Genomic DNA, 23426 nt, shown 5'->3' with positions numbered 1-23426 from the left:
AGCTCTCCCACTGACCAGGCCCTGAAGGAATAGAGCCACCTCTACAGAGTCCCACTTCCTGCCCATACTATGGGTAAAGGGGATGTGGTGGGAAGAAAGAGCATCCAGGAGTTTCCAGCTCTGGCCTGGAGCATCTTGCTCAGGAAGAGAGGGATGCAGGAAAGAAACAGTGCCAGTCTAAGGTCAAGCTGAAAGTGAGGCTCAGGAAATGAAATTGGACTCCCTCCATGGACCCAGTGAGAGCCACCCATCTTCTAGAAGGGCCAGGAGCAGGCAGGGCTGCAGGGAAGAACATGCTGCCCACGGGGGCACCGCCCACTGCCTGCCACAGCCCTCAGGCCTCTGAAGGCTGAAATCCGCTCTAGCTCGACCCCTGCCAATAAAGGTTTGGGAAGCTGGTGGTGCAGGTGGGAGGCAAATGTGTGAGTCATTCCCCAAGGAAACAGAGGAAATGCAGAGCCTGGAGCTGGAGGAGGAGGAAGGAAGGAAGGGGAGGAGGGAGGAAGGAAAGGGGAGGAGGGAGGAAGGAAAGGGGAGGAGGGAGGAAGGAAAGGGGAGGAGGACAGAGGGGGAGTACTGATGGACAACAAAGAGATTAAGTCTCACCTGTGATGTTTGTGAGGCCAGAAGGTGGGAGGGTCTGCCCCAAGGTCACATGTATTGTCCCTCATCCCTGGGGGGTGGGGGTGGGGGAGCAGGGGTGGATAAGCAAAGAACTGTGCAGGCCTTTGTCCCCAGATAGGTAAAGGATGAAGAGGCAAGTGAGAGGCAGGGACCAAGCAGAGAATTGGAGAAAACGTGTCAGGATAGTCACCGGAAGAGTGAGGTTTGCTGACAGCAGGAGATGAAGCCAGAGCATTCTCCATACATGTGTCTTGTCTGCTCTGCTGTGAATCCGGTGACGAGCCGACATCTGTGTCCTCTCTTCACAGCTTGGGAGACTCGAGACCAAGGATAGCGTGCTGGTGCTTTGTACAGACGCCACACATGAATGTGAGTTCTCGAGTCTCTTTGAGTACCTCAGCTCCTGGGCCTGACTGCCACACCACGAGTCACCGTGAAAGACAGTGGTTTGAGGAGACTCCTCAGATACTGTGTGAGCCCGGGCACTGCACTGGTGAGGAGAGCTTTGGGTACAGTGATAAGCAGGGCAGGGAAGTGAGGGCAGGCAAACCTGGGACTTCCAAAGGGATTTTGAATGCTAAGAGGGAGTCCTGGGGTTCACTTTATCACCCTGAAAGCTGCATTCTACTGAATGTCACTCAAAGCAGGGCTTGGGCTCACAAAGAACAAGAATTGCACCTGAACATGCCAAGGTCTTCTGTGTGAAAGGGCGCAGAACTGTTGGCCTGAGATAATCTGTGTCCTGTTATCACCCAACCTTGCCCCTGATGGACCCGTTGGAAGTGGTTCTGCCCATTGTGTAAAGACTTGAGGGGAGTGAGATTGCATGGCTATCCATCCCTCCAGGAGATCAGAGCACCTCAGAATCTGTTCCCCCATGCACCCCGTTTCCTCTGCCACCACCTCAGCCTTGTCTTGACTTACTGTTCCCAGCCCTGCTCCTCCCAGGGATCCTAAGGAAGCTACAAAAAAAAAAAAAAAAAAAAAAAAAAACAGAACCTCTCATAGATGCTGAGCACCCCCAGCTTCCTGCCCTGTTTACTCCCACCCCCTCCTACTTGGGGCATCACACACAAATGCACCTTGAGGAGGCATGCCCTCAGTACACTGCTTAGAGCAGGGACCCACCCTAGATCCAGGATTATTGTCCTTGTTGGCCAACCTGATCCAGGAAACGTAGGTACTGAATCCTGCCAGCATCCTGGAGCCTTTCAGTGTGGCCCTTCCCCTGGTTCTGACAGAAGGCACGGCTTCACTGCAATCTTCCTACTCAGAGCCCACAATCTCCATTTGAGGGTTCCTCCCTCTTGGCTGAAGACCCTGCCCAAACACCAACTCACTCCATCAGCCAGCAATAGCTAATGAGACCATCCACATCGAGACACACAGAGGAAATGAACACAATGGGGCAGGCAGGTGGACCAGGTACATCAGACCACGGGTTTCTCAACAATGCAAGGGAGTGTCCACCTTGATCCTTGTTCTAAACAATGAGCCTTGTACAGCCAGAAATCGAATCAGAGGGAAAATGGGCAGGAAGTCCAAAGGGGAGGACAGCTATTGTTCCCAGAAGGAACAATGGTGGTAGCGGAGGTTCGGGGAGGCGGGGCTGGCAGCTGCTGATAGGTTGAGACTGCTTTGTATACACAAAGCCATGATGGCTGAGCCAGGAAGAAGGTGGCAGGGTAGAGCCTTGAGGACTGGATGTAGATGAAGCTAGAAAGAAAAGAGCTGAACAGAGGCCAGATTACCGAAAGCTCTGCTATGAGTAGGGGAGGCAGCAACTCCAGAAGAGCCGTGCCTTAAAATCTAGGCCAAGAGAAGCAAACTCCAAGACTCAGACCCTGAAGCTCATCTTGCTTGGAGTGATCACATGTTTCTACTATATATTGTGTTGGGTAGCCCAGCAGACCTGAGTTCTAGCATTACACCCAGCCAGGCACTTACTTGCAACCCTGCAGGCAGGAGGAGATTCGTCCTCAACCAATCTCTTCAATGTACCCAGAGACCAGTGCCCCACAACCTGCTTTCCCCCCCCCATTTCTTACACCCAGACCCAGCACAGACCTCTATAGACCATGAATCAGGCAGTTGGATGCCAAGGACATGGGCACATCTTGGAACAGGACCAGAGCTACCAGCAGTCCAGTGTCCACTGAGAATCTTCACCCCTGTACTGCCCCTGGGGTGCAGCTTACTCTTACAGAAGCCAAGTAGGAAATCATACTGTCTCTGACTTCAAAAACACTTTGAAAACTGAAAATTACTGCCAAGCTATTAATACAGTTTATCTGTAGGCGCCCCGTGTTGTAGATAAAGCGCTTTGACCTTCCCGGTACCCGGAAAAGATACCGTGGTAAGCCGTTTCCCTGCCAAAACCACAGTTCCCCAGCACTTAATCGTATTCCCAAGGTCAAATATGAGGGGAGGCAAGGCTGGCCTAGGCCACTCTGGACCTGCTGGGGCTCCTGGGGCCCCATCCACCCACTGACACCTGCAGGTCCTCCTAGGAATGATCCTACCCAGCGCCCCTGGCTGAGCCCGCACCTTCCTGGCTTCTTTTTCACAGCCTGGGTAATTGGCATAAGAAGCACAAATACTTTGTTCAAATGCTGGGAAGTGGAAAATTTTCTAATCTGTCAGGCAAAAATCTCCCTTTCTCCTTCTGCTTTTTCTCCCGACAGGAAAAGACTGCATTTGGAGCCCTTCAGATGCAGATGTGTGAAGACTTTGGAAGCGACAACTGGGGGACTATGCGGCTTCTATTGATTGGAAAAACACACAGCCCGGGCCCTTTGCATATCACAAGTAGCATTTTTTTTTTCTGGGTTTGAGCAGGTTTGGAAAGTCAGCCGCGGGGCCTCAGCGCCCCCTGTGAGCCGGAGACAGTATTGCAAAGGAGCAGGGACAGGCAGAGGCTGAGGTGGCTGGCTGGAAGAGGCAGCACCCTGAAGGATAGGTGAAAGGCAGGTGCACTCACTTGGTTTTCATCCATTGGAACGCTTGGGAGAATCAACTCACCTTCTCTGTTGTCAGCAGCTTATGGCCACTCAAACCCTTCTGACCAGGACACATGCCCAACCTCCCAGAACCAATTAGGAAAAACTGTAAACTTGGGGTACAGTCTTGAGCCTCACGAACAAGCTGTGTGATTTGAAGGCCGGGAGACTTCTCGATACACCACCACACCACTCCCACTCCACCTCATGGTAGGTACTAGAACATAAGGGCCAATCCGAGGATGGCCTCACAGACCATCCGAATGCCTTTGCCTGTACCAGCCTCCTTGCATGTGATGGATGGACAGAGCCCCTCCCTGTTGCCTCTGAGTCCCATCAGTGACAGAAAAGGTCACACAACACCAAAGACAAAAGGATGCCCCTTGTGTGAACAGGTATGGCCCCTGCCATCTCCTGGGACCAGGATCCTTTGATGTGAGCTCCTATGTTTGTGGCTCTGCCTGCTTGCATCTGTGGACAAGCAGGAACAGAATCCAGATGTGCCAATCTCCAGGCTGAAAAAAGGGGGGCTCTCTGCAATGGTTCATCCCTGGGGAGATGCAGGAGAGTTCAGGAGCAAAGCAGGTGTCAAAGAGGGTCTGGTCCTTGCTGTCTGAACGTAGGCCCCATCCAGCCCCATCAACTCCTGAACTACTCACTCTCTCCCACCCCATATGTAGAGCTACCAAAGGCCAAGGACACAGAGTTAGGATCTAGACTTGAAGTGATTCCTCTTGACATATCATGTGGACCTGGGCCTACCAGCTGTTCCTTTGGAGAACTAGGTCTCTGGCACTATACCGTGAGACTAACATCAAGGGTGCGTGTGCTGGTAATCGGAGTAGGCATCATGTATCAGCTCTGAAAGATCGGGTATCTGTGTACCTCTCTCTATGCCCTGAGGCATCTCTGGCTCTCTCATGGGGAACTAGGCTGAGAGAGACCACAGCATGCAGGGGTGACACGAGATAGCTAGAGTGCCATTCTCTATGGCTCCATAGCCAGGTATAGCACATTGCCACAGCAGTCTGCCTCCCTTTCTTCCAAGGGGTATTCACAATATTCCCAATTCTTTATCTCCTTCTAAATGGCTTCCCACAGACCAGACAACCAAGGGCATCTCTAGGCTTCTGCTCGTTGACAGAGAACAAGCCTGGGGTGGCAGACATGATGATCAGAGCAGAGCCCCAAATGGATGAGGGGTAACCTGTGGATAACATCTGTGAACAAGGTCAAGGACACCACAATATCAGGATGTGGGAGAGGCACGGAACCCTACCAGACAACGCTTAAAACTAACCTTGCCTCTCCACCCTGAGTCCGGTGGGTGAACCTGACCCAGGATTGGATTGGAGGGTGTGTCACTCAAAAGGCCCTGGAGGAGACAGGAAACCTCAGGGGAGCAGAAACTCCCATCTGGGGGTGGGGAGGAGGAGGCTGGAAGGGCAAGGGGGCTGTAAAGACTCCCAAGTGGAAGGTAGAAGGGGTGAGAGCTTATGTTCTAAGCAGATGTGGTTGTTCCCTGGGCTGTGGCTCTGTGGGAGAGAAGGCATGAGAAATAAATCCAGTGAGACAGCATGAGCATATGGACACACAGCTGGCCAGGCACATCTGGGATGGAGAACTGTGCTGCTCTAGGGGTCTCTAAGGGTCAGTGGGGACCTCCAGGGCAGCTTGGGGGGGTCAGCTTTCAGCTTCATCGGGGGAAGAGATGTTTGTGAGACACTTCCCAGCACTCAGGTCCCGGAAGAGGGACTCACATGGGTCCCAGGACCCCAGCGTCCCAGAAGATACCATCAACATTAGTGGGATAGGAAGGGATGCCCTGGAGAGTCCCACACCTGGAATCAAGTCCATTTTTGCCATTGATACATAGATTATTGGGAATTGGGGCAGAGCCACCGTACCCTTTACTCTGCTGTATCCCCACAGCAGTTAAGCAGATTAGCCTGGGAGAATGAAGACATGCCAGTGTTACAGGCTGGGGACCAGATGTAAGGGGTCTCAGCCATTAGTGAAGTCACAGCCACAGGAAGACAGCTCAGGAGCTCTTACATGCATGGTAACAAGCTGTAACCACGAATCCATGTTCTTCTGTTTGGAACTCAGGTGAGTTCCTAGATTCACATGGAGGACAGGGGGGTCTAAGTACCCTGCCTAATGGAACCAGAGCCCAGGAATCTACCCTGAGGTCAAGATCAAATCCCAGACTCCGCTCCATGGACCCAACTTCACTGTGCATCCAGAAAACCAGAGCTGTGCTTCGGAAATTACCCAAAGCAACTAACTGTCCCATGTAAGAAGCCAGATGAGGATGCAGAGAGAGAGTTTTGCCTGATGTGGGCAGTGGCTGTGATTCAATCCCAGGGCAAACTAGTGTTAGACACCACTGAGTTCCCCCCAGAATTTCGAATGTCTCCCTCTAGACAGGACCTCTAGAAAGAGACATCAGCGTTGCATTGCTGCCTTCTGCTCCCTTCAGTGAGGCTGATTCTCTAACCTGGATCCCAGAAAGTCACCTTCTCAGTACAAGACAATGGCCCTAAGGGAAGAGGGTGACAGACCCTGGACTCCAGCAACTCACATGAAGCAAGTCCTGTCATGCAAAGAAAACTGAGCAGAATACTATCCTAGAGAACGGATACCGTGAGGGCAGCCTGTGCGCATGTGGGGCATAGGAAGGGCACAGGTATGGAATCTTTTTAACTGGGGAGACGGGGGCCTAGAGAGGTGAAGTAACTTGTTCAGGTCTATGTAACCCCCTTCACATCCCTCTCACATTAAGCCTCTACTCAATGGGTCCCTGATGCATGGCATGCTAGGGTGGCTACCAGGGTGGCTACCGGGGTATCCAGCACCCCCTCTGAGGTCTCCCTTAGGACTAGGGGTAAAGTAACTGGGCTCTTCAGATCCCATTTTCCGCCTGTCATGTGACTTCACAGTTCCTTTCAGAGAGGGGATAGGACAAGGCTATCCCAAGGCTTGGTAGCCAGCTCACACCAGACAATGGAGGTTTGTCACCTCCACCATCCTTGCCACCCAGCTAAGGATATGTGCCCCTCGTCTACTGAGAAAACTCTCTTACTCTAAGAGCTTAGTGGAGACGTGGCAGTTAATTTACGGGATAAACGGGACCAGAAGCACGCACCTCCCCAAGCCCTGTCCTTATTAAATTGTTGGAGAACTAATAAATGACAGTATGACATGCCGTTCCAGAGAGCTTTAATATCCGTGCTGACATTTGGAGAGAGAAAGCTGCCCCTGGCAACCGGGACTCCAGAGCCATAGTGTCACAGGGACTGGGGGGTCACTATGCAGCTGACCCCTCTTCAGTTTGTAGGTGAGAAGGTCTTGACAGGACCATGGCTTACTCAAAGCTCAGAGGCTCAACACTGAATGCACGCACATCCAACACCCAGCAAAACATGTCCCATCAGGTGACAGAATAATGCACATCATTCAACATCCTCCATCCAGAGCAGATGGGGATGCTTGGAGAATCCACCAGGTAGCTAGCCACGCCTTTTCCAAGGACCGCCAGAGAAGCCACTAAGGGCAGAGCACCATGAGAGGGTCTCCATGTCCAGCCAACAAGCTACCACAAGGAGAAGAAGGGACCAGCCTGGAGCTTTCTGGCTCAGGGCTTCACTGATGCCTGGGATCCTGGCGAGTTACAAGCAACAGTTAGCTAGCAGGAGTGAGCTGACCACTGGATGATTGGATCTGGAGTGAAGGAAGAGACAGGCTTAAATGGGGATGGGCAATGAGCAAGGCAGGGTCAGGGGTTGCCCTTGTCCTATCCTGTCCCTGGCCCCCTGCAAACACTCCCACAGCAGTGAGCCAGTCCTGACTTGTCAGCATTCCTCCTGGGAGCCCCACCACCGAGACCTTGCTAATTAGGTCAGAAATCATGAAGTCAGAAGAGCTCAGATTCATCATCCCTCAAACCTGGGCTCCAGTGATGCAGGCAAGTGTCCATCTGTCATGCCATCGTGCCCACTGTGAGAGCTCTGTACCCAGGACACACCAAATCAGAGGGTGCCCTTGGTGACAATAGTGACTTAGGTTCCAGAGACATGGCAGAGCAGATGCAGCCCGCCTCGCAGTCAAGAAGAGTTTCCAAGCAACTGGGTCACAGCCGCATTCGGTCTGCACCTGGACATACATGTGCAGGTGTGTTTACAAATTTACACAATACACACGTACAGATATGTGCTGGCACACTCAAGTTATGGTGTCAGGATTTTGAGAGCTTCAGGCCAGCCTTGGTCATTATGAAAGGTCAAAATACAGGGACAACCAGTCTTTGACAAGCTCAGGGTTCCATGCCCTGGGCTTGCCTGGCATCACTATCAGAAGTGATCCACATGACTTCTGGACTATAGGCTGAGCCAGCTTTCCTGAGTCACTTTATTACCATTGTGGCTGTGGGGTCCCCTCCAGGTGATCCCAATATCTCAGGCATCCCTAGTCCCTTGGGAAGGCAGCTAGACTCTAACATACTGAGCAAGCTTACAAGTGCCAGTGGAGCATCTCTGAGCTCACACACTAGGGGTACTTTGCTCCCTAAACAAATCAGGGCCTCAAAGAGTCATGAGGATTTCACAAAATAACAGTCTCCTGAGCTACCTGCAGAACCCCCTGTGTCATTCAGGAAAGACCCCCTATTCTTCCCTGGAGGCTGGAGGGAGGAGGGGCAGTGCTGGAACCGTCTCCATGGAAACGCCTGGGCTAGAAGAACTGAGCATTTCCTTTCCATTCTGTGTAGTTATGGTGTGACTTCCAGGGTCCCCCACTATGCATGAAGGCCCTGTCTTAGGGTTCTGGGGTGGGCAGGAGATGGGGTGAGAGGGATCTGCTCTCCACCCAGAAAGAGCTCCTCGCCTGCAGAGCATCACAGACATCTCAGCGATGTGGGACCTGGCCTCTGAGACCTGCATACAGCAGATGCTCAATGGGTACTCACTGCACTGGTAAAAATGGGTATATGTGTGACCCTGATAACGTTAATACATTGGTACATGGATAGGACACAATTCCTCCTCCCCCGTGGGCAGCGTCACTAATTGGGGAGGGTCAGACAAGCCAAGAGCCTGGCACTAGGATACCCATGATCCTAAGGAGGAACTTTTCTAGAACTACCCAGACCATTGTGTATAGAGAGACAGGCATAGAAATAAAACAGATGCAAACAGCTGCCTGAGCACGGCAGGAGTGGAGAAGGGGACAGGACCCAACCTGGGATGCAGGCCAGCCTCACCTGGTCTCTGCTTCCTTCTTGTGCTAACCTCTTAACCTTTCTGAGCCCCTGACTACCTGGCCTGGAAAGTGCTGTTTTTCATCTTGCTTCTGGGTCCAGCTTCTGCTCTCTGTTCACGGTCATCCATTTCAGTTCTGCCATGGCTAAGACACCAGAAAGCCATCAAGAGAAGAGAAACCTCACGGGCTATCTACTGCCCACCCCCATATCCGCGCCTGCTGTGTGCCAAGTACAGTTCTAGGCTGGGCTATAATAGAGTAGTATAGAATTTCCCACCATGAAGAATACCTGCTCTCAGAGGCAGGCAGCACAGGCTGTACAGGGGAGGAGTCTTTCCGGCAGGAGACAATAGTGGCCAGAAGGCCTTGTGTGGGGCAGCAAACCCTAAGCAGGAGCTGTAGAGGACAGCTGGATCCAAGTAGCTCCCTAAGTCAGGGCTTTGGTGGAGGCTCCTAGGAGCAAAGGGCTGTTGGTGGGTCCAGGCCCAAGGATGGATGCTAGAAAGATGACCCCTACAACCTAGAAGTATGGATAGGTCTATAGGGAAGGAGAGGACAGCCAATGCCATGCATAGCCCATGAGAAGGGACCTGAGGAACATGAACCCTGACTTGTATACAGATGAAATCCATAGCTTGCTATACAACAGTTGGATCCCGAACTACTTGTACATGGGATAACTGAAGCATGCCTGAGAATTGGGTATGGAAGAGATATAAGCCAAGATCACCTGGGAACATCTTAACTGGCTGAACCAGCAAGAGAGGTCTTCGGTGGGAAGCTGGCCTCCTCCGGGGCCTTAACAGATATACAATTGCCCCTTCCAGAATCCTTTCAGGGACTGAGGATCAAACCTGGGTAAACAAAGCACCATCTGGACTCTAGGGATTGGTTAGTTCTCTAGAGGGATCTGCCAACACACCTCACCCAGGGGACCCATGATGACAGGCCAGGGTCCTGTGGGAACAGGATGAGGTTTTCTCTGCTGGGGACTATTCCTCAAGACATGGTGTCTGGTCCTCAGTCAGGAGTAGCTGCTCAGATGGGATCAACCTCCAGCAAGACTCACAGCCCCCTTAGGGTCCAGACACCTCACTGACGGGGTCCTAGGAGATTGAAGATGCCTACGATATTGGAGCAGCTGGTCCTTGCTGACCTCCCAAGTCAGCCTGCCACAGCAGAACAGTGAGTGTCCTGTAGGATGTGACTATGAGCCTGAAAGACACGCTGAAAGCAATGAGCAGTAGTTAGCAGTATGGGGTGGGAAGGAGGGCTGGGGGTGTGTTCCAACATACTCTACATGGTCAATCCTGGGAAAGGTACCCTTCTTCATGGTCTACAGAGACAAGCTGGAACTCACCATGAAGTCAGTTCTCCAGGACTGTCAAATGGCAGTGCAAGGCTCCTGACTGAGAGGGCCAGAAGAAGATTGGGAAGGGTCACAGCATAGGAATCTGGGACCAACCTCAAGCTGCTCTTGCTCCCTGCCAGCTCTCTGTGTCCAGTGTCCAGGCTAGTCCTATATTCTGGAACCACAATCACAGAGTGCCCTGTGCTATTAGGGAGATGGCATTCTTGGCATGTGTAGGCACCTCGGTGGGCAGCCAGCTCTGATTCTGGAATCTGTTATCTAGGTCTGCCTAGAACCTGCTACTGTTGCACATGAATCTTGGTCCCAGTGCCTCCTTGTGTTGGCCCTGAACAGACAGGTCACAGTCAAGAGTTCCTCTCTCACATGCATGTACTTGCAGGATTTTTCCTACCCACAGTATCCCTGCCCTCGGGTATAGTCTCTGCTCTGGAGACCAGTGGGCAAGGTTAGCCTGTGGTGCAGGGGACAGACATAGCCTTAAAAGACCATTTATGTACAGCATCCAAAGGCCATGGTGCAACAAGCAGGAATTACTCCTTGGTTCCTAGACCCAGAGCCATGGGGAAGAAATGATGATGTCAGGGACTTCCCTAGCTTCTCAGAGCACAGATGTATGCAGGTGATGTCAGCTGGGTCCTAAGATGGTCCTCCAGCCACTCTCCCCAGAAGGGATGTCACTCAGGGAAAGACAGAAGCCAGAGGACAGACATAGAAAAAGCCAGAATGAAGCCTTGAGGGGAGCTTTCTAGCATGCCTGGCCCAAGGATTTTTTTTTTCCTACATACGTGATCAGAAGTCCCGTGTGAATAAAGATCAGGGTTGCAACCTTGGCTTTGGCTCCTGAGGTGCTCCAGCCACCAGCCATTGCTCTCTTGGGCTGGGTGTCATGGGCTGCATGGCCCTCACATCTCCAGCCTCTCTTCTTTTATCTCATAGAGACTGTGGGAAGAGAGACAGGCAGGTAGGGGTCTCCCAGGACCCCAGCCCCACCTGCCTGATGAAACAGTCCCCTACTCTCTCCCTTAGGTACTGGACATACTCATGATCCATTGTGAGAGGCCCAGGCAGCCTCACACTGCCCTGGTAGGTTCACATTATTGGTGAGAATGTGGAAGGCGTTTCTTGTGAGATATTGCATGGTAGTTAACAGTGGGCAAAGTGGCAAACAGCACACCTTACTTAACAAGCTTCAACCTGACCCAGGTAACCCTCTGGGGACACAGACCCTGCTCTTCCCAGTTCCCCCAGCCAAGTCTGGCAGCCTATTGACTCCTGGCAGTGGTGACACCTAGTCTTGCTTGGGGCTCTTCCCTGCCCGGCTTGCTGTCCCCTCACTGTTAAGCCCCTCTTGATTGTCCTTGTCCTCAATCTACTGTCACCAGACTGCCACAATGGCCTGTCACCTCTACAGACTGCTGTCTGCTGTCTACAGATCCCTTCACCCATCCCACCCATGTTCTACATCTTCAAGACTTGTCTAGGTCAGCCCTAGGCCCTGCAAGGTCTCATCATGACTGTCATGGCTTCACTCTCAACTCGTTCCATTTCAACTTTACTTGATTTTATGCTCCTTCATGTCTGCCACGTGCCCCACCACAGGGCCCTTTGCACAGACTATTCCCGTTCTCCATGATGTGTGTTTCCCCTTTGCTACATAAGTTTGTGGATCTTCCTATAGGTTTGGGGGATATCCACTGTCACTCTGCCACAAAGCCCCAAGGCTGGCTTAATGTATGCTTTTTCTCTTAAGACACACCTCCTAGCTCACTTCTGGCTCAAGTTCTGTAGAAACACATTAACTGGCTACACAGATGACAGGAGATGCTCCCCTGCCCCTATCACAGAGACTGTCACTGTGCCAGATGGCACAATTCAAAGAGACAGACCTGCGATCATGCTCCTGAGGGCGCTGTCTCCCCTCACAGAGGCTGCCCCCTGGCAGACCTCATACTCTCTATCTCAGACATGAGATTGTCCATCCCTGTGACAGTGCTGACTGCCTATGTATGAGGGACCCTGGTTCTGGTCTGGTGGATCCAACATCATGGACACTGGTTTCTTGGCTCTGTGCCTACCCTGAGCCCCATGTGGAGAAGCAGCAGGGACATGGGACACAGCGAGGATCCAGAACACAGCCTGTCCCTTGCTCTTGAGATCTCCAGAGCTCTGTGCCTGGAGCATGATGCCAAAGTCTCGTTTTCTGAACACGTGTGCAGCTTCCCAGGGCTCTTGAAGACCCCACAACATCTGGGGAAGGCAGAGGAAGAGGGGGAGGAGGCATCCAAGGCACAATCAGTGGCTTATTAACATTTTGATTGCAGCTCAGCTCCCCTGGCGCCTTGGCCTGGACACACACATTCAATCTGGAAAGGAAGATTGAGCCGGAGAGAGGAGCAGAGAAAGGAGCAAAGCAGACTTATTTTAATAAAGACTAAAAATAGCCGTGTCAATATCCCCTCTGTTTAGGGAGTCGTGCTTGTTCTCAGCGCGCCTTCCCAGCGTGGCTGTCCAGGACGAGGTGAAAACCCAAAAGAACAAGCTCTCCCAGGCCACCCACAGGCTCCTGGGCGAGCCAAGGGCTGCACAGGGTCCTTGGCACTCTGTGCCTGTGACTTAGTCAGCTTCAAAGAACATCCAACCCCTGGGAAGCCCATGAGCCTATGGGTGGGGGGCAGGATGAGGCTTTGACAGAGCAGCCCTAGAAGGTTGAAGCTGAGTAGAGGGCTCAGTTCTGGGCCAAAGGTGTTCCAGCCAGGCCCAAGCCAGTAGGGCTGGAGCCCAAACTCTCAACGACCACCCAGGAGCACTTCTGAGCAGGCAGGGTAGCTAGTCCACTGAGGTAGCAGACCCACCTGTTCAGCGTGCTGGTCAGATCTGAGCAGGTCACCGTCTCTCGTGCCTTCTGTTCTGCACCATCCCTGCACGGACGGTGCACTGACCTTAAAGCTTCTTTTACCCGCATCTCATCATGCTGCATGGTCCTGGCCTCTCTCCACCCAGATGTCTGATGACTTTCTCCAGGCCATGTGCTGACTCCTACTGGACCCCTGGCTCCTTTTCAGGCAGCTCTTCAGACCTCCCTGACATGTGATTGTCCACTAACACTTCCTGGACATATATGTGCCCTGCCTCATGCAAGCCCCTCAATGACATACTATGTCAATATTCTAGACCAAGCCTAGCCTCTAGGCTGGTGACATGGAGTGCTGGATTCTAAATCCTTAGGCTAGTCATGTGTGACACTGACTTCCAGACCATGTAAGGGATCACGCGGTCTTACAGAATTACATTAACTGCTCACCATGCCAAGTGACTAATTCTTCCACACACCCCCCACCATCATCACCACCACCACCACAGTGGTGTCCATCATGTGACAGCATTATCACCACCACACCATCATCATCATTACTCCATCATACTCATCGCCACCATCAGCACCATCATCATGCCATGTCCACTATCATCACCATCATCTCCACATCACTATCATCAGCATCATCTCCATCATCACCATAATCACCATTGCTCCAACAACAACAACACTGTCTATCACTAATACCTTCACCATTATCATCATCACCCATTGAAGTAGTATTTTCTCACTGGCCTTCCAAGATCCTTGTAGATGAGAACATATATAAGTCACCATTATCTCCCAGAAACGTGACCTGGTCCAGGGCAAATGCTTATGGATGTCAGATGATAAAATAGTTGGGTAGGTAGGCATGGGAATAAGTGTGTAAGGAAAGGGATAGGTAGATGGCTAAATGAATGAGTCTCTGGCTCTGTGTGTGTGTGTATGTGTGTGTGCCCGCGTGTGCACATGTGTGTGTGTGTGTGTGTGTGTGTGTGTGTGTGTGTGTGTGTGTAGAGGGAGGAGGAATGGATGAATGAGTCAGTGAATGAGTGAGTGTGCTGCGTAAGGAAGGGCAGATGGACGGGTGAGTCGGTTCCTCCCACGCCCACACTGCAGATGCCGGGACGCTTAGCAACGGCAGACTCCACAGCGTCCCCGTGGAGCCATGATATTAAAGTCCCTGAGTGCTGCACTATCAATTTCCGGGGGAGACTATCTCCAGAGCCATCACAGCAGGAGGGAGCCTCCCCATGCTCAGTTCTCCGCCCTGCTGGAGCAGCCACTCATCCTCTCCTCAGCTTTCGCTGGCACCGACCAAATCCGCATGGCCTAGTAGATTCCAGCAGACTGCGCTGGGCAAGCCTTGTATACATGTCAGATGATAAAATAGTTGGGTAGGTAGGCATGGGAATAAGTGTGTAAGGAAAGGGATAGGTAGATGGCTAAATGAATGAGTCTCTGGCTCTGTGTGTGTGTGTATGTGTGTGTGCCCGTGTGCCTGTGTGCCCGTGTGCCCGTGTGCCCGTGTGCCCGTGTGCCCGTGTACCCGTGTGCCCGTGTGTGTGTGTGTGTGTGTGTGTGTGTGTGTGTGTGTGTAGAGGGAGGAGCCAAGTATACGAGGCTCAGGACAGCGTGCACACCCTCCTCATATTCTGTACTGCCTCTCCTCATGGTCTGTCACAGTTCCACCCAGCACACCTGGACAGGAGCAGCTCCTTGCTTCTCCACAGGCCGTGCCTGCCCACTCAGCTGAGCCTGCCACTGAGCCACCCAGGTAACTCCAACCACACTAAGAAATATCCATTAATACACTTCCAGAGGGAACTAGCTCACCAAAGGGGACACAGCAACCCACACCCAAAGCAGCCGCAGGGCTTGAGCCCCAGCTCCCATGACTCTGAGACAGAAACCCCTGGTATACACCAAAATCAGCACACACACACACACACACAGAGAAAGAGAGAGAGAGATAGACACACATATACACAGAGAGCCAGACACACACACACACAGAGAGACAGAGATAGACACTCACATACACAGAGAGCCAGACACACACAGACACAGACACAGACACACACAGAGAGACAGACACACAGACATACAGAGACACACACACACACACTTGTGATACAATATTAACAGCAACAGAAATGGAATAGAAAACATTTTTAAAGACTTTAAAAAAAACTGGCTCCATCCTGTTAACACGTGAACTACATTTAACACACACACACACACACACACACACACACACACACACACTGCTTTCTAAAACCAAAACACAAAAGGAGGGGCTGGCACAGAACACAAGAAACCGACCCTCTCACTCTTGCCCATGGGTCCCGCTTCTGCTGGGTGTCTCTCTGCTTGCTCCTGAAGAATAGTCATACCCTGCGGGTGTTGTGAGGGGTCTTGGGACTCCTGCAGTCTGAGAACCTCTGGTTTAGGCAAAGCAGAGCTTGCTTACAGTCTTTCTCGGGGAAGAACAGCCTCAGCCCCAGCCACTATTGGAAGCTGGTGGAGAGAGGGATGCTGTGTCCAGACCTCCAGAATCCAGTGTTCAGGTGCCTCTCCTTTCTATGGAGTCTGTCTCATCCCTGTAAGTAGCCACTGAGGACCGGACAACATGGTGTGCACTCTTTTCTCCAGATCATGCCTGGTCCCTGAGATGAACACAGAAGGACCACAACACTAACACTGCTCTTGTGTCTCCCCACATCCCATGCACTGGCAAGGTCCACGCCCCCCCCCCAGGTCCCCTCCATGCAGGCTTCCAGGATTGCCTCTCTTTCTTCCTTCTGCACTTGGCTGAACCTCATCTGCTGACCCACAAGAGATAGGACTGAGTTCTACTTACCTAAACTTGAACTTGGCGTTTCAATATGGAGGCCAGGTCTGGGCTTGAGCAGCCTGAATTCTGGGATTTCCCTGAGACTCTGTAGCTTTGTCTATTGTATGGATAGTATGAGAGGATCTCTATTGGCAAGCCAGAAGCTCTCCTCTTTCCACACTGTGAACTCCTGTACTAGGCCAGCAGCCAGGGAAGAAGAGCTACCTTCAAAGGTAACTTTACCCTCTTACCTACTGTGGACACATGACTGAGTGGCCAGGTTCCTTACCTCATGGAGTCCATCAAATTAGAGAGGCAGATAGTGAGAGTCAACAGCTAGCAGGGAGAGGAAAGGTGAGAGTCTGAAGGTCTAGGGACTGGGCTTAGAGATCTGCAAGTCCAGGGGCCTTGGGAGGAAGGAGGATCAGAGAGACCTCGGAGATGCTTTCTCATTGCCCTGAAGTAGTAGGCAAGCTCTACTACACCAATGGGCTAAGGAATGCTTAGATTGAGGTAGGGCAGAGGATACAGGAGAGGTGTGTTCTAAGGTTTAGTCACGTGCAAGCCACAGGATGGTAGAGAGAAGGGAGATAGCAGCTGAGGCCTGTACTGTAAGCTGGTCAGGATGCTCCTTGCTGAGAGCTCAGTGCACAGAGACACAGGCCAGGGTAGAAAGGAATAAATGAGACACGGTGGCCCAGGCTGTTATTAGTGCCAAGCAGATGTGCTTAGCAGTTCCTCCTGAGTCAAGAGAGATTCGCACCATCCTTTACAGGGAGAGATGCTTGGGCTGGCAGTTAGCAGAACTATCTCAAACCTGACAAGCTACAACTAGTCCCCAGGCCATGTCTCTGAAGAGCCTGCCCATTGTGCCATTGTGCCATTGTGGTCAAACCTCGGCCCCTGAGCTACAAACTGCTGTTACTCTGTACGCACAAGGCTTTTCATTGTGAGGGGCCTGAATTCTTGTCAGTTTTTTGTGACTAAGACAAAATACCTGAGACAAAGAGCAAAGAGGAAGAAAAGATATGCCTCACAGTTCAAAGATTCCAGCCCGTGGTCACCAGGCCCTGTTGCTTTGGGTCTATGGCAGCAGAGTATATCATGGTGGCAGAGAAGGCCTGTTCACCCCTCAGAGCAAGGAAGCTGAGAGAGGGGGTAGGTTCCCCATACTTTTCTTCAAGGGGGCACCAATGACTTAACTTCCTACCACCAGGCCCCACCTCTTAAAGACTCCACCCTCCAATGTCCCTGGCTATGATTAAGTTAGTATATGGGCCTTTGGGGAACATTCCCGACATAACCGTTGCCCATGGGTTTACAGAGAAGAGGTAAAGCCCTGGGGTGCAGAAAGCTCTGTCCTGTGTAAGCTGGAAGGATGAAGAGGGACTAGCAGCTGCAGGCTTGCTCATGAGTATGTCTGTGTGGATGCATCTGTGTGTCTCTCTGTACCCCTAAGTGTACCTATGTGAAAGAGGAGGCCACAGAGGCAGGTGGTGACCCTAAGACAATGACCTAGACTCAGCCTGTTCTGGGACAGTAATTTCCTAGAGTTCATGTGCAGGTGAGATGGTCTCAGGACCTTCCCACCACAGGGCTGGGACAATGTTGTGTGTGTCTGAGATCATGTCATTCTTTCACGGAATACTCAAATTCAGACCCATTTTGTTCCAGGCCTGAGGCCAGCCAGCCAAGGATCTGAAGAGATGGCTCTGGAACCTTGGCCTCCATATCTTACCTCTGTCTCTTCCTCTGTCCTTTGGCCATATTGGCTGGGCCTCCCCATCAGGTCTGTATCCCCAGCCATGACCTTCACAGAAGACCAACAAAATATGTTCCCTTGAGAAAACCCTATAATCATAATTCCCTTAAGATCCATACAGAAATTCCTATGTAGCTTCCCAGAAAGAGCTGTCCATTTCTTTAGCAGGTGTACTGTGATCATGTGCTTAGCAAACAGATACTGAACCCAAAGTCAATACCTACTTCACTTCAGGCCAGTAGCCTCAGACACACCCAGGAATCAGGCCTGGAAGGACCCTAGGTTATCTCCTCCCCTGAGTTCTACTTGGCCTTGTTCACGTGCACACTGCTCCACAGTGACAGCTTGTGATCCTCAGCCTTACTCTAAGGCAAAAAAAGAGCCCTATGCTGAGCTAGTGTGCACCCCAGCCTGGCACATAGTAGGTACTCAATAAAGGAAGGTAGGGAGACAGGCAGGGTAGGGGGAGGTAGAGAGAAGAGAGAGGTCTCCAGTGGTTTTCTCGGAAGCAGCCTTCCCCCTCTCTCCCTCCCCTCTGCCCCCACCCCCGGTTGGCTGGGCTCCCTTGTCCTGAGTCAGCACGCCTGTGCATGTGCCTGTGTGGCCGTGGGTGGTGGCAGTGGGCTGGGACATTCTCATGCCAAGCAGGCTCTGCGCGCGCTGTCCTCGCCGCCTGCACAGTTCTCTCGTTGCTGCGTCTGAAAATGTCAACTTCTTATCTCGCCAGAATTTTTCCTGACTTGGAGAATTCAATAAAGAAGCTGAGTAACACTTAAAATAATAATGAAGCCCGGGGTTGCTGCAACTCCCGGCTGGCTCTGCGGCCAGGCTGCCTTGCCGCCATGATCAATCTTCATTTTCACACCGGGTGCCAGACAGCTCTGCAGGGTGGGGCTGGCCGGAAGCCCTGGGGAATTCACAGGCCACCAGGATGCCCGGGCACTCACCTGCTACTCTGAGCAGCGGGAGAGAGAGGCCATGCTGAACCTAACCTCCCTCACACACCAAGTCACTCCACATCGCAGTACCCCATCACTTACTACACCTGCTTCCCTGTGCCTGGACCCGTGCTGTTCCGTCCACCCAGTGCTAGCATCAAGGAAACTCCTATCTACTCCTCAAAACCCAGCTCAGGGTTCAGATAAGCCTCACTAGTTCTGTAGCCTTTGGACAGAGCAGTGTGCTCAGAGGGGTTTGTGGGTTGGAACCCCTCGGCTGCTTTCCTCTATTTTTGCCACCATGTGTTAACTAGCTAAGCACACTGCAATAGGTATGCAGAGACAAGAGGCTCGCCCAGGATCCAGAGATGCAGCAGCTGAATCCAGAAATAGCTGGGACTGTCTGCTACTACCCAGAAGCCCTTTCGGCCTGAGAGTGCCTAGCTGATAGATGAAGAGACTGGAAACCAGAAGGGAGAGAGAGAGAGAGAGAGAGAGAGAGAGAGAGAGAGAGAGAGAGAGAGAGAGAGAGAGAGAGAGAGAGAAAGAGAGAGCTGCATCCTGACAGAGGCAGCCCTGAACTGGAAGGCCCAGATATCACTATGGGGACGAGGCATGTGAGCTCTGGGTCCTGGCTGCCCTGTGAACTTGGTCGAGTTCACTGACACTGGAGGAGGCCCACTGTGTTCACCTGTGAGATCAGACCATGGTTGTCCAATCAGCAGGGTATATGGCTGGCCCATGCCCACAATGGAGGCCTATGTGAGAGCCAATCAACCTTGCTTGTTGCTCGGGGCTCTCCAGTCCTTCCTCAGTCCCTCAAGGGCCTCGCTGTTTGGTTTGAATCTACTCCAATTTGTCAACAGCTTTCTTTACAGGGGCTCTTACCGAATGTCTGCAAATTGACTCCTAGGCTAATGAGAACCAATTAATCTTCCCTCCTCCCTCCAACCCCGGCCAGCATCAGCCTAGCCCATCTCTCACTGCTCTCTTCTCTAGGCACAGAGCAAGGCCAGGACGAAAAGATCCAGCCTAGAGCAGCCACAGGCCTGAAGTGAGATGAGAACTCTGTGGGAGACCCTAGACCTCACCTATAACAGCAGCAGCCATCCCCAAAAGGAAAGCAAGCCCCAACTTGAAGATTCTTGGATGTTTGTATGGGTGCTGGAAAACCTTTCACGGAGATGGTCTGAATGAGAGGAAGGCCCACCTGCATGACAGGGAAGGAAACCCTGGGAAGAGGCTGAGACTGCGACTCAGTTGGGAGTTTGTTTAGCATTTGCAAAGCACTGGAACTGATCCTCAGCATCCCATAAACCACAAGGAGGCGACACATACCTGTAATTGTAGCACGCGGATGATGGGGGTAGGAGGATGAGGAGTAGGGTCATCCTTGCATGTGTTGAATCCACAAGGCCAGCCTGGGCTACATGAGAGCAGGTGTTAGCAAATGACTCAACCAATGTCCACCAAATGGCTGTGAAGGCCTGGTCACTGGAACAGCCTAACGTACTCATTACCATAGAGCCAGGCTGTTTGGGGGAGCTAAGAAAACTGAATCTTTGCCATGGAGCCCAGAACCCTTCCTGTCTGCTATGCTGCAGAGACACACGACATTAAAGGGCTGAGGCAGAGAGAAATGCCATTCTGGGTAGGTCATCACAGCCATGACTGGCCCACCAATCTGAGGCTCCCAGGATACTGGGCCATGCTGGCTGTCTCCACTCCTCAGGGTCGGCAGCTCACTGGCCTCTGTGTGGCACAGTGGCGACTCCATCCATCCAAGCCTGGACCTTGGGGAACAGTATCCTCACATTTGCCCAGGATCATGGCTGTACTCAGACCTTTCTGCTTACAGAGTTCCAGGCCTCCTAGGGCTAAATCCTGGACCTGGTGGCTGGGTAGGGTAAACCTTTTGAGGTACACCTCAGATAAGATTCCAGCCTCTCCTGAATCTGGTGTCCAATCAAAAGGATGGGGAATGTTAGTCAGCTGTGAGGAACAAGAGAGCCACAGGAGCCATTGGCATCCCTCTCCCAGGCTTGGGAGCAAAGGCAGACCTTAGGGTTCTGACCCAGCTCAGCTCACTACAAGTACCTGGAGTTTCAGAGGAGTCCTAGGAGGAACCGGGGATGTCAAAGGCTGGCCTTGCAGTCCCAGGGAGTCACAAGAAGTCAGGAGAAATGGGAATGACAGGTAAGGAGAGGTAGTATTGCTGGTAACCAGGGCCTGTGCGACCCAGTCTCTAGTCAGCTTAACACCAGATACCAGTGTAGAGAATACAAGACAGCCAAACCCTCAACCTCAGGAGGCCCAGCTTCATAAAGGGGGTTGGGCCTTGATCAGCTGACCCCACTAGTCATGCGAATACAGGTAAGAAGCGACGCGGTGTTGGTGGTGGTAGGAGGTGAAGGAAGGACGGTAGTCCTGGCCTGCAGGATTCTGGGTGTGTCTTACCTGATAAAGGAGAAGGCCAAAGTGGATGCCAAGCACTGACCTGGAGTGCCAAGTGTCAGGTGTGTCGGAGAGTTCGCAGAGGGAATGCCTGGCAGAGGTGTAGCGAAGTTGAAGCACACAAGTCCAGTCAAGGGAAAGGAACAAGAAAGCTAAGAAATACAGATATGGGCCTGTGGGCTGTGAGCCACGTGGATCTGGTTCACCATGACCCATCTTGGAGAGACCCCCCACAGTACCTCCTGTAGAAACTCAAGTGACAGAGAGGAAGAGACAGAGTCAAGGGATGTTTTCGATTGCTCTTTCCAGCCGACCAAGCGTCACCAACAAAAGGCATGACTCAGAAGCCACGGTGCCAGTGTCACTGGAGGCTGATATCTGACTCACCGGTGGGCCCCTCAGAGGTCTGAAATAGAGAGCTATGCACCCCTCCCCCTCCCTCCACATCCCGCCCTGCCTCATCTTCCAGCCTTTATCTTCAAGTGATATTACCGACGATTACGTGTGTGACGGTCATAGACACCAGTTATCACTGCCTAATTGGGTCATAATTTTGACAAATGTGTCATTCTGGAGATCCTGACTGCAGAAAGATCCAGCAGCCTCAAGGGAGAACAGCCTCCCCTTACACGTCTAGTCTTTCCCTCTGGTTCCTCTGCCTTCATTGCCATCTTCCAGGTAGAAGTCTCAGGTTTCTCACTGTCCAGGGGACCCACCAACCTTCCCTGTTGGGGATGCTGGAAATACTTGATCAGTGACTGTGTGGAGATGAGGGACTGAGACCTGAGTTGGGGAAGGGGACTCAGAACTGAGTTGATGAGTACGGGGCCTCAGCAGCAGTTTGGTGGGAAGAGAAGGGTTCCCACCAAGAGCAGACAAGACCTTCCAGAGCTTATGTAGTCAAAGAATGGCAGATCTATGTAACAGCCTGTAATTCTCCTGTCCTCCAATCTGGGCACAGATGAAGAAGTGGTTGTCCAAGAGGAGGGTCAGAGAAGAGGACAACCACGAGGAACCACTTTCCCCTGAGCCCCCAGCCTGCAGAACCCCTGTTGGGTTCCTATGGGAAGCCTGAGCAGTCTCATTACCACCAAGGAGGGCAAGGTGCTGGCAATCTCGGTCACTTTATACCTGGGAAAGCTCTCTGTACAGAAGAAACTCTGTCCAAATAAAAGAAAAGTAGGAGCTGGGCCTTTACGGCACAGGAAGATTGCAAGTCCAAAGGCTATCATGGAAAACTTAGTGAAACTCTGTCTCAAAATAAACGTAAAGATCTTGGCTTGTATCTTGGTGGAGGCATTTGTTCTTGCCTATCAGGTTCCAGGGTGTAAATTCCACATCCACTACTGCCAGGAGGTAGGTAGGTAGATAGATAGATAGATAGATAGATAGATAGATAGATAGATAGATAGATAGATAGATAGATAGATAGATAAAGTATTGGCAGAGGACTCCAGTGTTCCAAAGCCCTAGTAGGCCCCAAAGACAGGCACTTTTCAAACTCCTTTGATGCTACTCTGTAGTCATGGATGAGGAACCTCCATCAAAGCCTTTGGTACCCTGCCCAGGGTCTTGGAAAGCTACACCACTCTGAACATCATGCCCAACACTGTCTCCTTTCACTGAAGGTTATGCTGGCTTCAGGGAAACAGGCTATGCCAATTGAGATGATAGATACTACATGTTTAGGAGATGCAGTTCTCCAATTCCCTGGACCTAAGGATCGGGGTGTGGAGTTGGAAACCCCGGGGCTGCATCCTGACCCTACTGCCATGGCAAGGAGCCCCCTATATTTATGTGTCCCCGGTAGAGTGGGATTAGGCACTTTGAGTGCCTGGGAGCACGCAGTGGGTGGTGGTGCGTCAAGGAAACACGCAGAGAGGAGCCTGGTTGTCCACACACCTCGTTCCTACAAAGAGAAACAGAGGGAAAGTTGTTCTAAAAATACTGCTGTGTCGCAGGCTGTGTGGGTAGCTGGCTGCCTCCATTGTCTGCATTTAAGGCTGGCTCTGCTCCAGGGGGGCCCAGAGGGCTGTGAGAGGAGAGAAGGTTCAGTGGTTATACTGTTAGTACATGCTCCCCAACTCCAGCAATGCCAGGACCTGCTCAGCCTGAGTCCACCACAGCTAAGGTTAACCTCCTCAGGCCCAGGTCCGAGCTCTGGGAGCAACCTGTGCAGTCTGATCTAACAGACACTTGTTGAAGAGCCAGGTAAACACAACCCCAAATGGATGGAAAAGGTGTGGGGGTATGATCAGCATGATGGGCTGAGGACAGGGAGGGCTAAAGAAGATTCCTGGGGAACAAAAGAGCATCTTAGGCTGC

General features: G+C 52.0%; 2 long non-coding RNA genes across 2 annotated transcripts; one reads left to right on the top strand and one right to left on the bottom strand.

Annotated features, from left to right (window-relative positions):
• Positions 1–866: 866 nt before the first annotated feature.
• Positions 867–6775, top strand: Gm32405. The gene is made up of 3 exons (XR_384173.3): positions 867–1117; positions 3309–5919; positions 6106–6775. It is a non-coding gene; the product is annotated as a predicted gene, 32405 (long non-coding RNA).
• Positions 6776–6828: 53 nt separating this feature from the next.
• On the bottom strand, positions 6829–10852 carry Gm32355. The gene is made up of 2 exons (XR_001781590.1): positions 9805–10852; positions 6829–7778 (listed from the first exon to the last, which is right to left on the bottom strand). It is a non-coding gene; the product is annotated as a predicted gene, 32355 (long non-coding RNA).
• Between the last annotated feature and the right edge of the window lie 12574 nt (positions 10853–23426).

Source organism: Mus musculus, chromosome 15 (assembly GCF_000001635.26).
Source record: "Mus musculus strain C57BL/6J chromosome 15, GRCm38.p6 C57BL/6J".
NCBI classification, from domain to species: domain Eukaryota; kingdom Metazoa; phylum Chordata; class Mammalia; order Rodentia; family Muridae; genus Mus; species Mus musculus.
This window is presented reverse-complemented; position numbering and strand designations above follow the sequence as displayed.